The following is a 13,184-nucleotide window of genomic DNA, read 5'->3' as shown; positions in this document are numbered from 1 at the left end:
ACTAGCCCCTCAACGCACTCTTCTACACTGGCACATGTTGAGCATGTTTTTTTTCGAATACAGTGGGTTCCTCCCTATTTTTACATCACGCGCAAATGCTATTTTGGTTCCTAAGCTCTAGCTAGAAAGGAAAGGTATTTAGAACAATAATAGTTCACGATGCGGCATAAAACACACATAATGTAGAGTTCCGCGTCTATTTTAACAATACAAACCTACCCGCTTGTTAACGGTCTATTCGTGATTAGGGTGCAGTTCATCTATATAATGTCATGCAGTGAGAAACCGACTAAGCGCACGTACAAGGTTTTCTTGTGCAAATTGCTGTGGGGCAGGAGACAGAATCCCGTATGTTCTGAAAGTTTTGTTCACTGCGTTCCGCAACCAGGCTTTCAAATTTTCGTATAGTTGGCGGCCGCAGCGAATGGACTACTCGCATGTCCTGTTTAGTCTTAGCCAAAACGTTGCGTGACAGCGTCGAAAAGAAGCTATTCTTGGAACATGTACTACTAAAGGCAGTTCTCGTAGCACCTCTTTCGTAAGTTGTTTTTCAGCCTCTGGAGTTTATACAATCACAATAAATACTTCATCTTCGACGCTGCAAATGAAGTGTACTTTCCGTTCGCAACATTGCAGCAGTCGTCGGCAGTGGACACTGCGTGCAGTGCTCACCCTGCTACTACAGACGCTATTACACAGAACAAAAAAAAATGATAAAATTTACATTGTTGTCGCCCGCGCTGTCACTATGGGGGGATGAAACTTTGGGAATCAGTAGCTGTGGGGTTCATTCAACAGCTGGCTGCAATAACGCGCCTTGCTATCCTCAGGTGACTCTAGTGGTCAACCAGAGGAACGCCTGCCAGAATTTAGTGAGTTACAGAGCGCTGTCAGAGCCACCATGTGCTTACAAGGGCGTCAGGTGGTGGGGAAAAATATTGTATTTCCTGCTTACGCCGGCTGCTTTATTTAGGACCCACATAACAAAGAGGGTGCGAGGATAGTTCATGTAACACAAGAGCTATGTTCTAATAACTAATTGCAGCCTTAATACTACCTCGTTTTCTAACAACTGTTGCCAAAAATCAATGATAGGAACGTCCACTCTAGCGCCTGAAGTGCAGTTCTGGGAGTTTTATCCAGGTGATTATATTCTAATTAAACTTCTACTGTAGGCTTTTCTATCGTGCCAAACACCAAGCTTGACAGTCGTGCGACATTTAATTTCGGCGCAAATCGATCTTCATGTCTGCCGTTACTATAACCTCAGTGCAGATGATTTCTGCGGGCAACGCTGAAATTTTGACGTCACAAACTTTTAGTACGCATTAATACGCGCTTTCCGAATCACTAGCAATTTCTTAGGCTTGCATGAGGTCGTCTGAGATATTTTATGAAAGGACTCATCGTTCTCAGTGGCCAATTCAGCCATTCAACGCTCGTACGAGTCTGCGCGAGGCACCGTCCCTGGCTGGCGACTGAGCTTCAGTTGGAAACATGGGCAAGTCAGTATCGGCGATCCATGGCTTGGGAGGTAGCGCGAACCAAGCGATCTGAGGCGCTCGTGCAAGCGCTTTAACAAATTTGACCTCCACATCCTGGACTGTATACCAACCGTCACCCCGGGATGGCCGCGATGTAACGCGTCTCCCATTGAAGCCGCGTATACAAGCACAGTGCTATACTAAAGGTTGTAGCCCCTGTTTTTCCACTACATTACAAACACTACTCGGGGCAGAGCGTCCTCAGGTACGTACTTACTAAATTTATTTATTTCTTTAAATACACACGCGTTATTGTCAAGGTCACTACAGTAGGAGAGGGATGATTGAAGAGACACATTGCACCAAGCTTGCAGTAACAAAAGGACAAGGCATGGGCAAAATAGCTGGTTTCGGATTGCGCACTATTTTTGAACCTAAGAACTAAGCATTGTCTGCAGATCTGTATAACATGTCACGAATGGGACTGTCTTGCGTGTCACACACGTGGCAGCTACACTGCGCTCAGTGACTTGTCTTCTGGAAGGAGTGGGCGCGGCTCGCTTTATTCATTTTAGAGTTGCGCGTATTGTTTTTTTGCTGCGTGGTTATTTATTATAAGAGAAGAAGCAACCGCGTCCCATAAAATGTGCGAACATCTCAGCTTGCATGTAAATGAAAAGCATCATACATAAAGCAATGAAAATTGGAATCCTGAAACGCGACAGCAAGAACAAGAACAAATATAGAGATCCAGTAAATATAAAATAAATGTTACGCAATAATCACAACGATCTGCTTGTGTTTCCATTATTATTATTTTTCTATTATGCTGTATTTGTGGATACGTAGGCAGGTTCGTATGTGCAGGCTGCAGTTTATGCCCCCTAAATCTTCTGTGTGTGGTCTGGTCTAATATCTGAACGAAAGAAAGGGACAAAAAAGGTTTTCCCTCACAACTGATCTAAAACAGATCGATGCCAGCAATATGTTCCAAAACCACAGCTAAGTCAAGTCTTAAAGTCACGCTATGTTACTCAGTGTGGGTATGATACTTTCTAGAGCATGTAGCTGAGAATGAGCAAGATAATAAGGCAACATGGAAAGAGAGTGTTCCTTGTACCTAAGTGATTTCATTATGAATAGCTCTTTAATTAGGATCCGCGATTTTTCTTTCTGCCTATACCAGAGCAGTCCCCTTCACCACGCATCGTTTTCTCACAGGCTTTCTTTGATATAAATTTACAGCGAAAAGCGGATGTTCCGGTATTTTCAATTTTATTTAATTTATTTTTTCAGTTTATACACGAGAATGTTCTCAGGAATAAAAGAACTAGAGACGTTTTAGAGACCAGCAAGCAACAGTATATGCATATAAATTAAAAATATACAAAATAAGACATTTATTCATACATGTCATACATTCTGATGCGAGAAACAATGCAAGATTATGCACGGTATATAAAGATATATAGACACATAAGAATCATATAAAAGAGGACACATATATAGGCATATAACAAGTTGAAAAAAAAATAAAGGTGCAATACAAGACAAGAAGTACTACAAGTGCAGATTAAAGGTAATACAGTTGAATAATCATTTACGTCTTTGATACTTCTTTGAGCTAATAGTTACATTTCTTGCTTACTGAGTGTGACAGAAAGATTGTGCTTTAAAGACTGTGACTTATAAATTGTGCGAAAATGAGGAATGAATCAAGGGTCAGTATTGAGGCAGAAAAAGTATGTTCATGACGTGACAATGAAGATACATGGCACAAAAGTAGTTGAAACAAATTTGGGGATAATAGAAATGACTGTAAAACACGATACTCACAAAAGCGATCAATTCGGATAATACGCCACCAACGTTTAATGTGATTCACATGGACATCTTGTTTGAAGTTTTTGCGGCTTCAGGGTATCACAGGAACATAGCCTGTTTTACCAGGCGTGATGCCTACGAAAAGTCATAACTTATATGTCTTTCTGGCCACCAGGTATATTACTCGCGGGAAGAGATATTAGACTACGCAAAGTATATGGTCTGAAGCATATGCAGTCCAAATTTGCAAAGCACCGATTTGTCGTTGAGTGAGTTTGATGTGAACTGTGAAGGGAAGAGCTGATATGAAAACTTTTTGATATCGAGGTGCCTTATTTCACTTGGTGTCCGTTCCAGGTGGCTGAATCACAATTGAAACCCCGATGCCGGATAAGAGAAGAACCACGTGTACATGGTAATCTCCTTTACTCTCCTGCACGTCTCACAAGACACACGCATGCTGACCAACAAGTCTCGACCAACCTGTTCACACCTCCAGAACGGCAGCCACTTCAAGAAACACACGATGTGCACGTCACGTCCTTCCCCCAAAAGAAAGTGTTCTGTGTTTATTGCAAGTAGCCTGACCGACCAAGGAATGAAAGCGAATTTTTTTTTTTGCTCCTTACGATTTATAACTGTGTAGGTGCTGTATCACATCTTCTGAACATGTGTAAGGCATTTATAAGGAACGGCTTCAAAGCCATATCAGGAGTTAAGAAATAACCGAAGGAAGCTAAATAAACAGACTGCATTGACTGAGAGCTTTTTATTTATTTCTTTCTGCAGCATATAGTCATTGCTGGAAAGCGCTCAGAATGACAGCACTAAAACCACGGAGGTAGTCGTGCCAGTTCGGCACATGGCATGAAAATTTGTTCCAAGTTCGCAGTTGCCTTTTTTTTTCCTTTATCACAATTCGCGTATTACTGGACTTCCGCAAGTCATCCTGCAGATCCTCACACCGCAGGATTTACATATAGCTCAAGGAAATATTATTGTCTAGGATTTCCACAAATAAATAGCAATACATTTCATATGTTCTGGGGCAACTAATAATTCTAGAAACTTGAGAATTATCTCGACGATGCATATTATACAAGCTTTGCCCCACAGACCGTCGTGAAATATGCACCTCAAATCCGAATTTCCCCCATGTTTCCTCTCAAGTGAAAGGCTAGTTGTGAAGTATATATGCATAGTAAGAGACCACATCCTCTTTAACTTCGCCTCAGACCTATATAGAATGGCCGAAGTTAATATGCACGGCTTAACTGAAGTTGTATACATGAGCAGATATGTGCCCAGGGGAAAAGAATAGAAAACTCAGCACCGAAAATATACCCGCAAATGCCAGAAATGATGCCGAGAATGCAGACACGGATTCCGTTCATGTAGGGCGCTCCCAAACGCGACTGGTACACTGCTTTCTTCTGTTTTCACAGAACAGCAGTCAAGTTGCATGAATAACCACTTAGGCGATTTTTCTACGCACTTTATTGCCATCGCAGTCGCATTTTTAATATTTTGTTTTGTGCTACACGCTCAGAAAGCATTCTTTGCACAAGTCTCCTGCGTGGCTTGGGAGCAGCCCTTTTCTAACGTCGCCGATTCCCGCCAGCCGCAGACAGAACTTCGATAGAAGTAGATAAAAGGACCACTGCAAGGCGAACTTGCAGAAGACGCTAATCTCAGACGCACTTCTATTTCGGCCGCTGTTGCTTTCACGAAACTGATAAAATGCAAATAATAACTCCAGCCACCAGTTTATAGATCCGCTACTCACTGGTAATTTTTTAGCGCCAATATCGTGCTTTCCTCTAATTCTCCTTCCCCTCCTTCTGTTCCTAATAATAATAATAATAATAATAATAATAATAATAATAATAATAATAATAATAATAATAATAATAATAATAATAATAATAATAATAATAATAATAATTGGTTTTTGGGGAAAGGAAATGGCGCAGTATCTGTCTCATATATCGTTGGACACCTGAACCGCGCCGTAAAGGAAGGGATAAAGGAGAGAGTGAAAGAAGAAAGGAAGAAGAGGTGCCGTAGTGGAGGGCTCCGGAATAATTTCGACCACCTGGGGATCTTTATCGTGCACTGACATCGCACAGCACACGGGCGCCTTAGCGTTTTGCCTCCATAAAAACCCCCCGCCGCGGTAACTCAGTGGTTAGGGCGCTCGACTACTGATCCGGAGTTCCCGGGTTCGAACCCGACCGCGGCGGCTGCGTTTTTATGGAGGAAAAACGCTAAGGCGCCCGTGTGCTGTGCGATATCAGTGCACGTTAAAGATCCCCAGGTGGTCGAAATTATTCCGGAGCCCTCCACTACGGACCTATTTGTTCCTCTCTTCTTTCACTCCCTCCTCTATCCCTTCCCTTACGGCGCGGTTCAGGTGTCCAACGATATATGAGACAGATACTGCGCCATTTCCTTTCCACCAAAAACCAATTATTATTATTACTCCATAAAAACGCAGCCGCCGCGGTCGGGTTCGAACCCGGGAACTCCGGATCAGTACCCGAGCGCCCCAACCACTGAGTCACCGCGGCGTTTCGATTCAACGCACACTTCTTTTGATATAGTTAGCGGTTGGACATTTCGGTTGAAACCGAAAAAAGCGGATAAAAGTACGCCGAATTCAGTTTTCGAAATTAAGTTTTGACCAAAAAAGGTCAGTATTCTTGACATGCAAGGCAGAGATAGGTATCTGTTGTATGCTAGTTACACTGAGTCAAAGGTGAAATTGAGAATGTAGGAAGCCAGGGGCATGCTGCGACCATGGTGTTGTTGGATAAGCAGCGCAGTTGTGCGATTTCAAGCATTGCCCCTCTATAGCTTAGACGCCTCAGACGACCGGGAAGCACCACCTCCTCGCCGCCTGCTGTCTAAGTGTTGTTAGTTCACTATCATGCCCTGCTTAGAACAATTAGGCGGTTGAGTAGGTTAATCATGATACGGCATGCGGGCCATTGGCTACCAGGCATGTGCTGGCTACCGCGACAATTGGGCGGCAGTTCCATCGCTGCCGTCATCAACACGCAGACCACGTGATGCCCCGTCCTCGTGCTCAACACAGCGCGACAACCCAACAACAACATTTCAACTTAGCTCTTACAAGTAAGCATCAACTTGCGTTTTTGTCAGGCGGCATTCTCTGTTTAACTTGAATCACTCTTTTAATGACGACAGCAATTGTTTCAAAAACTCCGCTCCAAGTACTGCCAATTTGCAAGCTAATTACTGGCAGATAATTGCTCATGATCAAAAAAAGCACCGAGATAGAGTTCAATTGACTTTTGGCCGCACATGATTGTCGCGATTGTTTAAAAAGCACCGGAAAAGTCAGTATTTCATCCGTTGAAAATAATATTCGGCGAAAAAAAAAAACGAAACTTGGGTACTGAAATAAAGACCGAAAAAAGTCCGCCGAATTTTTCAAAAAATAAAAACCGAAAAGTCCAACTCATAGATATAGTCGAGAAGGGCCGAAGTGACAATTAGTAAACATTTGTGTACAACGGGGCTCCATTTGTGCAAACATTTATTTTACATGTTAAAATATACATAAAAACAAAAGAAAGAAGCCAGGAGATGCGTACGAAGCGTCACTATAGGTATCTGAGAAAGTGCAGAGCATTATCAAGCATACAGCTTGGAAGAAAGTTTTGCTCTTCACACTAAAGAATGCTCTGTAATCATTGTTGCATCTCAATGCTTCGTACATAGTCGTTCAGGTCAATGGACAGACTAATAGCAGAAATTTCCGAACACTTGAAACCGTAAAACAACGAACCGAATAATTACTTCTCTTGGATTGGCTGTTTAAATAAATTAATATCTACCAAAATAACAGATATGTTAGAGTATCGTAAGAATTTATGACAATGCCACGAGTAAGGTGCAGAAAGAAACATCGGTCACTGTTCTTTTATAGGACACTGCGAGTTAACATCAAATTCGTTCAACACTGCACTATCAGAAAACTGCAGTCCGCTCAATTCATATTTTTTCGGCACAACTGACAAAATATTGTGAAGGTAATAGGCAGGCCAAAATTTTTATTCATATTTGAGATTTGAGTACAAGTTCGCGAAACTCCCACTATTCTCGCATGCATGTTTTTACCTTTTGTTCCCTCGTTATAGTTTCCTTTCGCTTATCTGCTTATCTGTATTCTTGGCGCGTTTGAAATCTTGATTTCATTCAAGTACATATGATCGTTCTTGTTGAAATCGTAATATAGTTAGCGAATCCGTATAGATCGGCCATGGAGATGCGCGTCAGAAAAACAAAGCTGGTAGCTTAGCATTCTCTACAGAGACGTGGAAATTTTGGTGCGAGTGAAATACTGTCAGATATTTGACTTCCAGATACCATCTAAACACCGCTTACGAATATCAAAACATTGCAATACGAGTCTACTCCTTTTAAAACAGAGGAGTGAGTTTCCTGCCAGAACTATTTGAAAAGCATTTCCGTATGCGATGCAGTGCCTGCCATCATAATGTCATTCGTGTTTAGTTTGGCTTTCAAATTTTCGCTCCGCGTTCCACTAATTGACAGCGAAACTACCACACGTCTTTGAGAATCAGGTTACCAGTAGTGTGTAGGAAGGCAGGCATTATGCAATTTATACCTTTTGCAGGCTGCATACCTTTACAGCGGATTTTGAACTTTAGCTATGGGAGAACTGCAGTAAAAAAAATTTCTTGTCATATCGGCTCATATAGATTTGCCTACACACATAACGGGCCGCCATCTGCCAACCCATGCATTGTTTCCATTTAAATTTCACACCGCGCATGGATTCTTTGAAACCGTAATTTTCTCACATTCTGTTTCAGTGTTTTCTGATCACATTTAGGCCTATACGATGCTGCTATCTGTTCGATTATTGAGTTGTCATGGCCACGAGCATTAAACGGAGAGGCTACAGATTTGCAAGGAGACATTGGGTGTTTGGTTTCTTGAGGATACATAAAAGACAGAAGAATGCTTGTTTAAAATAAACTACACAGAGTTAAATAAGCTAATATGGCGGATGAATATTGTTTTGCAACAGCTCATAATGCATGCTGTTTTCCAGAAGAAAGTATAACTATCATGGACAAACACTATCGGCTAAAAAATGAAAAGCGTAGCTAATATAGCAGAGTTCCGGGAACCAAATGAACTTAAGCCGCGTAAATGCGTTGTTTTTTACGCTGTGTTGGAGTAATCGTATTTTCAACTGCTGCACGATGTTACTAAATGATACTAGTTATATGAAGTTTAAGTTTGAACGCTAGTTGCGTGCAGTCTCAAACATGCTAGTTCTATCAAGCCGTGAGTGGTTAATTGTGCCACATGGTAATTCCAGGTCAGACTACGGGGCAACTGGTTGTGTTCAGCTAAAACTTCCAAGAGTAAGCACACATATACACAGTTGAGTAGTAGCAGCACATGAATGCGAACTAAATTCATGTAGTATCACTCACTTGTGTGGGGTTATGTGGTGTAAACAATTTCACTAATCCGTTTGCAATCATCACTTTCCTTTCCCCCCGTGGAAATGAAATATGCATATTTGTAGATATTAACAAAATCAAGAGCGAGCTTAATTTTGGCAAGAACAAGGGTACTTTAAAATTCACTAATTTAAAGATGTAAAAAAGTAGTCATGACGATTTACTGCACTAAGGCTAAATGACGTTGGTCAATCTGGGAAAAGCGTCCAGGTGATGCCGGTATTTCTTTTTTTCTTCAGAAGGCACAATCTGTAGCTTCTTTATCCAGTCTTGGCATCTATATACGGTTTTTCTGGTCTTTTATTTCTCCGCATGTTATGCGGATATCTCTATGTTGTTTTTCCAGTTTATTAAATCTTTATTGCGAATTTTTCTTGTGAATTCAGCATTTAGCGGCGTTATATATCGTTCACATTTTTACACTATTCTCCCGAATTACACCGAAGACTCGTCTCGCAGCTGCAAAACTGCTTGAATGGTAAGTACAAAATGAGTAAAAATCCTGAACATATTAGAATCACCCATTCATGTTGCGCTGTAGACAACCGACTTCCTTTAGCTGAACAAATTTAAGGAACATGAACATATTTTCATTAAAGGAAGGCTGCTTATCGAAAAAAAAAGAAAGAATATCTGCACCAGATATAAGCCACAGATCGATCTTTTTGGTCCTTAATCGCATAAACCCCTCATGTAATGTCCGGCTTTGGACCCTTGAGGCTCAAATGAATAAACGAATATATAAAAATACTATCGGAAAACGATATTGAACAACAGTTCGGGTCTGCAAAAAAAAAGTAATAATTGGAGTGAGTTCGAAATAATGTAAATTGAGGTATATATATATCATGTTGGCGAAATTCACTGCATTACGTTCTAATGCCATTCAATATTTTGAGTTAACCACTTGTTCGCCCTTGAATTACACCTTCTCGGCCCGGCCGGTTGCGTGCAGAGAAGCGCAAATTTCTTCGCAGCTAATTTGATCCAATTTCACAACTAATAAATAACTTATAGACAAGGTTTGTATTTCTAACTCGACAGCCAAAATTTTCGTGGAATGCGAATATTTACCCGCTCGAAGCGCTGCTCTCCGGCAAGCTGCTATTGTTTACATCTTCCCTTTGTAAACAAAATGTTCATTAAGAAAAGATTTCCAGACTTCGAGCTCAGAACAGCACATTTTAGGGCGAAGTTATTTAGTTGTTTTCCGTCATTACTGCAATCTTTACGACAAGGACACTGATTCTGGAGGCGCTGTTTTCCGTGCTCATACTGTGGGGTTGTCACCGACTGCAGACTGACGTTCGTAAAAGCGCAATTTATTATGTATATTTACTTGATGAAATACAAACGACGATTTCGCCATCGTCTCTCTGCCAGCTTGGATTCGACTACATCTCAACGCCACTGCCGGACGCTGGGAAGGTACGGGTGAAGTGGGTGCTTGCTCATGTACGAAACGACAGCACAACCTCGTAAGGCGCAGCGCTCGGTGTCTAACCCTCACACGAAAGCAGTTCTCTTTGAAAGCATACTTTCACCTCAGCTCTTGCCCACACTCGTAACTTCACCGCAGCTTATCCACGCGGGAAATTGAATTAAATATTTGTAGCCCAAGACCTCGCTGATCTGAAGCAGCAGATCGATCAACAATCGGAGGGCAACACGCAGTAACGGAAAAATAATGAAACAAAATATCCTGCTACTGTTGTTACTACTACTACTACTACTGCTAATAATAATAATGGGATAATAAGAGGAGAACGTGTCACTGACTGCAGAGCACTTGAGAGAAGAAGTGAAAGAACAGAAAATGGAGGCGCTCGGCGCAAGGAAGAAAGCAGCAGCGCCCTCTTGCAGAACCGGCGGTCCTCTCCTCTTTTTCTCACGCGCAGAAGACCGACTCCGAGATCTCGCTCCGCTGCCGCCGTCCGCGGCGGTCGGTCGCGTCGCCGGGCATCGCGCCAATAAAATACCCCTCGCGCCGCAAAAACTGACCCATAATTTCCCGATATTGGACCAGCAGTCATCTCCGCCCCGGCCTCCTACACCACTGCTAGCGCCCGTGCCTTAAGCTGCTGCCTCGGCTGCTGTCGGTGGTTGATTTAGGGCCGTGTTATTGCCTAAATATTATCATTTGAAACGGCCGCTACTACCACTGCATCCGCGGCGCGGCGAAACTTTTTCTCCTTCCAAGTTTCCGCCGAGTGGCGCGCGCGGTTCAAGCCTCCGCTCGCTCGACGCCGTGGATATATTTGAGAGAGCGAAGGCGGCCGTGATGGACGCCGCGAGCAGCGCCGGAAATGGAGACCGAACGTAATGCGGGTCCCCGTCGGGGATAAATCATGTTTTTTTGGAGCCGCATGGGAACTACCGGCTGAAGGGGCCGAGATAGGCACGCGCACCAACCTCCCCTCTTCCTCACTTAAGCTGCCGCTCCCTTTCCATCCCCACCACGTAACACGCTGCTGGCGCACTCTTGGCTGTGTGAACACACGCACGTATACGAACACGCTGCCTTGCGCTTACTTGCCGGGTAAGGAGCCGTTTGAGGTTGTGCTTATTTTTATTGTTTTTGTGCCAAGAACAAAAAAGCACTTAAAGCCCTCGTGAACGTCTTAAGCCGCCGAGTTCCGTACAGGAGCACGAAATTCGGTTCTTAATCCGCAGAAACGAAGCAAGGCTTAATAGCCTTGTTTGTTTTACAAGGTGTAAAAAAAAAGAAGACATAACTGGTGAGCAACATCATCGTGGAAGCCACGACGATAGTGCGGGACTCGCTTCTATGATGAGCCAATAGGCATGTGTTTACTAGGGAAACAGAATACGTATCAGCTTACAGTAGCGCGCCTCTCCATTTCGAAAGGTGCGATACGAAAAATTGAACAAAGACGTACTGTTAATACAACGCAGCATTACACATTACTTGACCGGAATTTAGTTGGAAATTAAGATCCCTGAAGAGTGAAGTGCTTTTCGTTAGGTGATGCTTACTGCACGAGAAGCAACGTTCAGAGCTATGCATTCGCTAGCATCTGTCTCCTACAAAGCTTCAAACAGTGATAAAATGCATGAATTTGAGACAGCGGTGTGGAAACATATTAGCAGGCCAGCTATTTATGCGCTGGACAAGCGTTAAAGCCGGTCTCGTCGAATTTTTCTCTTTTTCTCTCTCTTTTGGGTGAACATGAGTTATGCCGCTGCAAAGAGCCGCCAAATTACAGCGCATATTACTGTCAATGAACCATGGCTATTTACTGAAAGCAGCAGGCTACAACAAATAGAGAGGCTATGTTGAGTCTCAGCAAACCGACCAATCGCAAGTCATATCTCAGCCTAAAGCATATGACAACACACTTATGGTTTTCTGCTGGAAGAACCAGAATAAGCATATGTCGAAGGATGAAAAGGGAAGAACCAATAGGCACAGGTTTTATAGGGGACCCTGGTTCGCATTACACGTTACCAGAACAGTTGACAAGCCATGCGACAGAACTTGCGTGCTGCTATGCCCTTGGACTCCGAGGCACTTAAGACTGTTTCTGGTAAAAAAAAAAAATATGAATGAAAAGAAGTAAAAAAAACACTAAAATATTCGATAAATGATCATAGCACTGTTTGGCACCTGTCGCAAGTACAATGCCTCCTTATTCGTGTGGCATTTGTTGTGTTATCCCCATATGTTCAAGCTGCCTCCTTAACAAATCGTCTAAACCAGCAGTTTTTTAGGTATAGTTCTGATGTTTTTATCGAAGATTCGCTCTTCTCAAAATGCATCATAACATGGCAGGCTAAGTTTCGGAGTGAACTACTCAGATTATATAGCGAGCTTAGGTTGAAGTAAAATCAAGCAGGAGTTAACCTGCGCTTGCATTAGAGGCAAATGCGTCAACTGTGATAGCAAGAACCTCAGCCCCGAAGTTTTTGTAATCATCCGAACTCATTATATCGCGCTGTGCGAGGCAAGGGAATGAATGACTCGTTAGTAAGAGAGGAAAAAAAAACAGAAGTTTTAGGGGCAATAATCGTTGCAATAACGCGTCCTGTTCCAAGCGCAATATCTCGCCCGTTTGCTAAGCCATGCAACGGCCTCCGAAATGTAAGTGAGGTCATTATTGTCTCGAAAGAAATGTCCTCCTGTGTTGCATGCTTGGACACTAGTAACAAAGTTTCTGTTTGCCTTTGCGCTGTCGATTATCGCTGCGTGTTCTGGTGGTGGGCTTCAAGCGGGTAGCTTCGGTGCGGTAAGCACGAGCAACAGCAACCGTGTACAAAAGAATACACAGTTACGAGCACATTCCAGTGGATGTTCCTATGCCTTTGGCATGCAACTTTACTTTACGAC

General features: G+C 42.8%; 1 protein-coding gene and 1 long non-coding RNA gene across 3 annotated transcripts in view; one reads left to right on the top strand and one right to left on the bottom strand.

Annotated features, from left to right (window-relative positions):
• Nucleotides 1-4,176, top strand: part of LOC144093836 (uncharacterized) — a 40,410-nt gene extending 36,234 nt beyond the window's left edge. Inside the window, exon 5 of the long non-coding RNA XR_013306338.1 lies at nucleotides 3,666-4,176. This is a non-coding gene — a long non-coding RNA (uncharacterized LOC144093836). The remainder of the gene's footprint in view (nucleotides 1-3,665) is intronic.
• LOC144093834 (uncharacterized) overlaps nucleotides 1-13,184 on the bottom strand; it is a 229,270-nt gene that overhangs the window by 155,063 nt on the left and 61,023 nt on the right. The window lies entirely within an intron of this gene.

Source organism: Amblyomma americanum, chromosome 6, assembly GCF_052857255.1.
Source record: "Amblyomma americanum isolate KBUSLIRL-KWMA chromosome 6, ASM5285725v1, whole genome shotgun sequence".
Lineage (NCBI taxonomy): Eukaryota > Metazoa > Arthropoda > Arachnida > Ixodida > Ixodidae > Amblyomma > Amblyomma americanum.
This window is presented reverse-complemented; position numbering and strand designations above follow the sequence as displayed.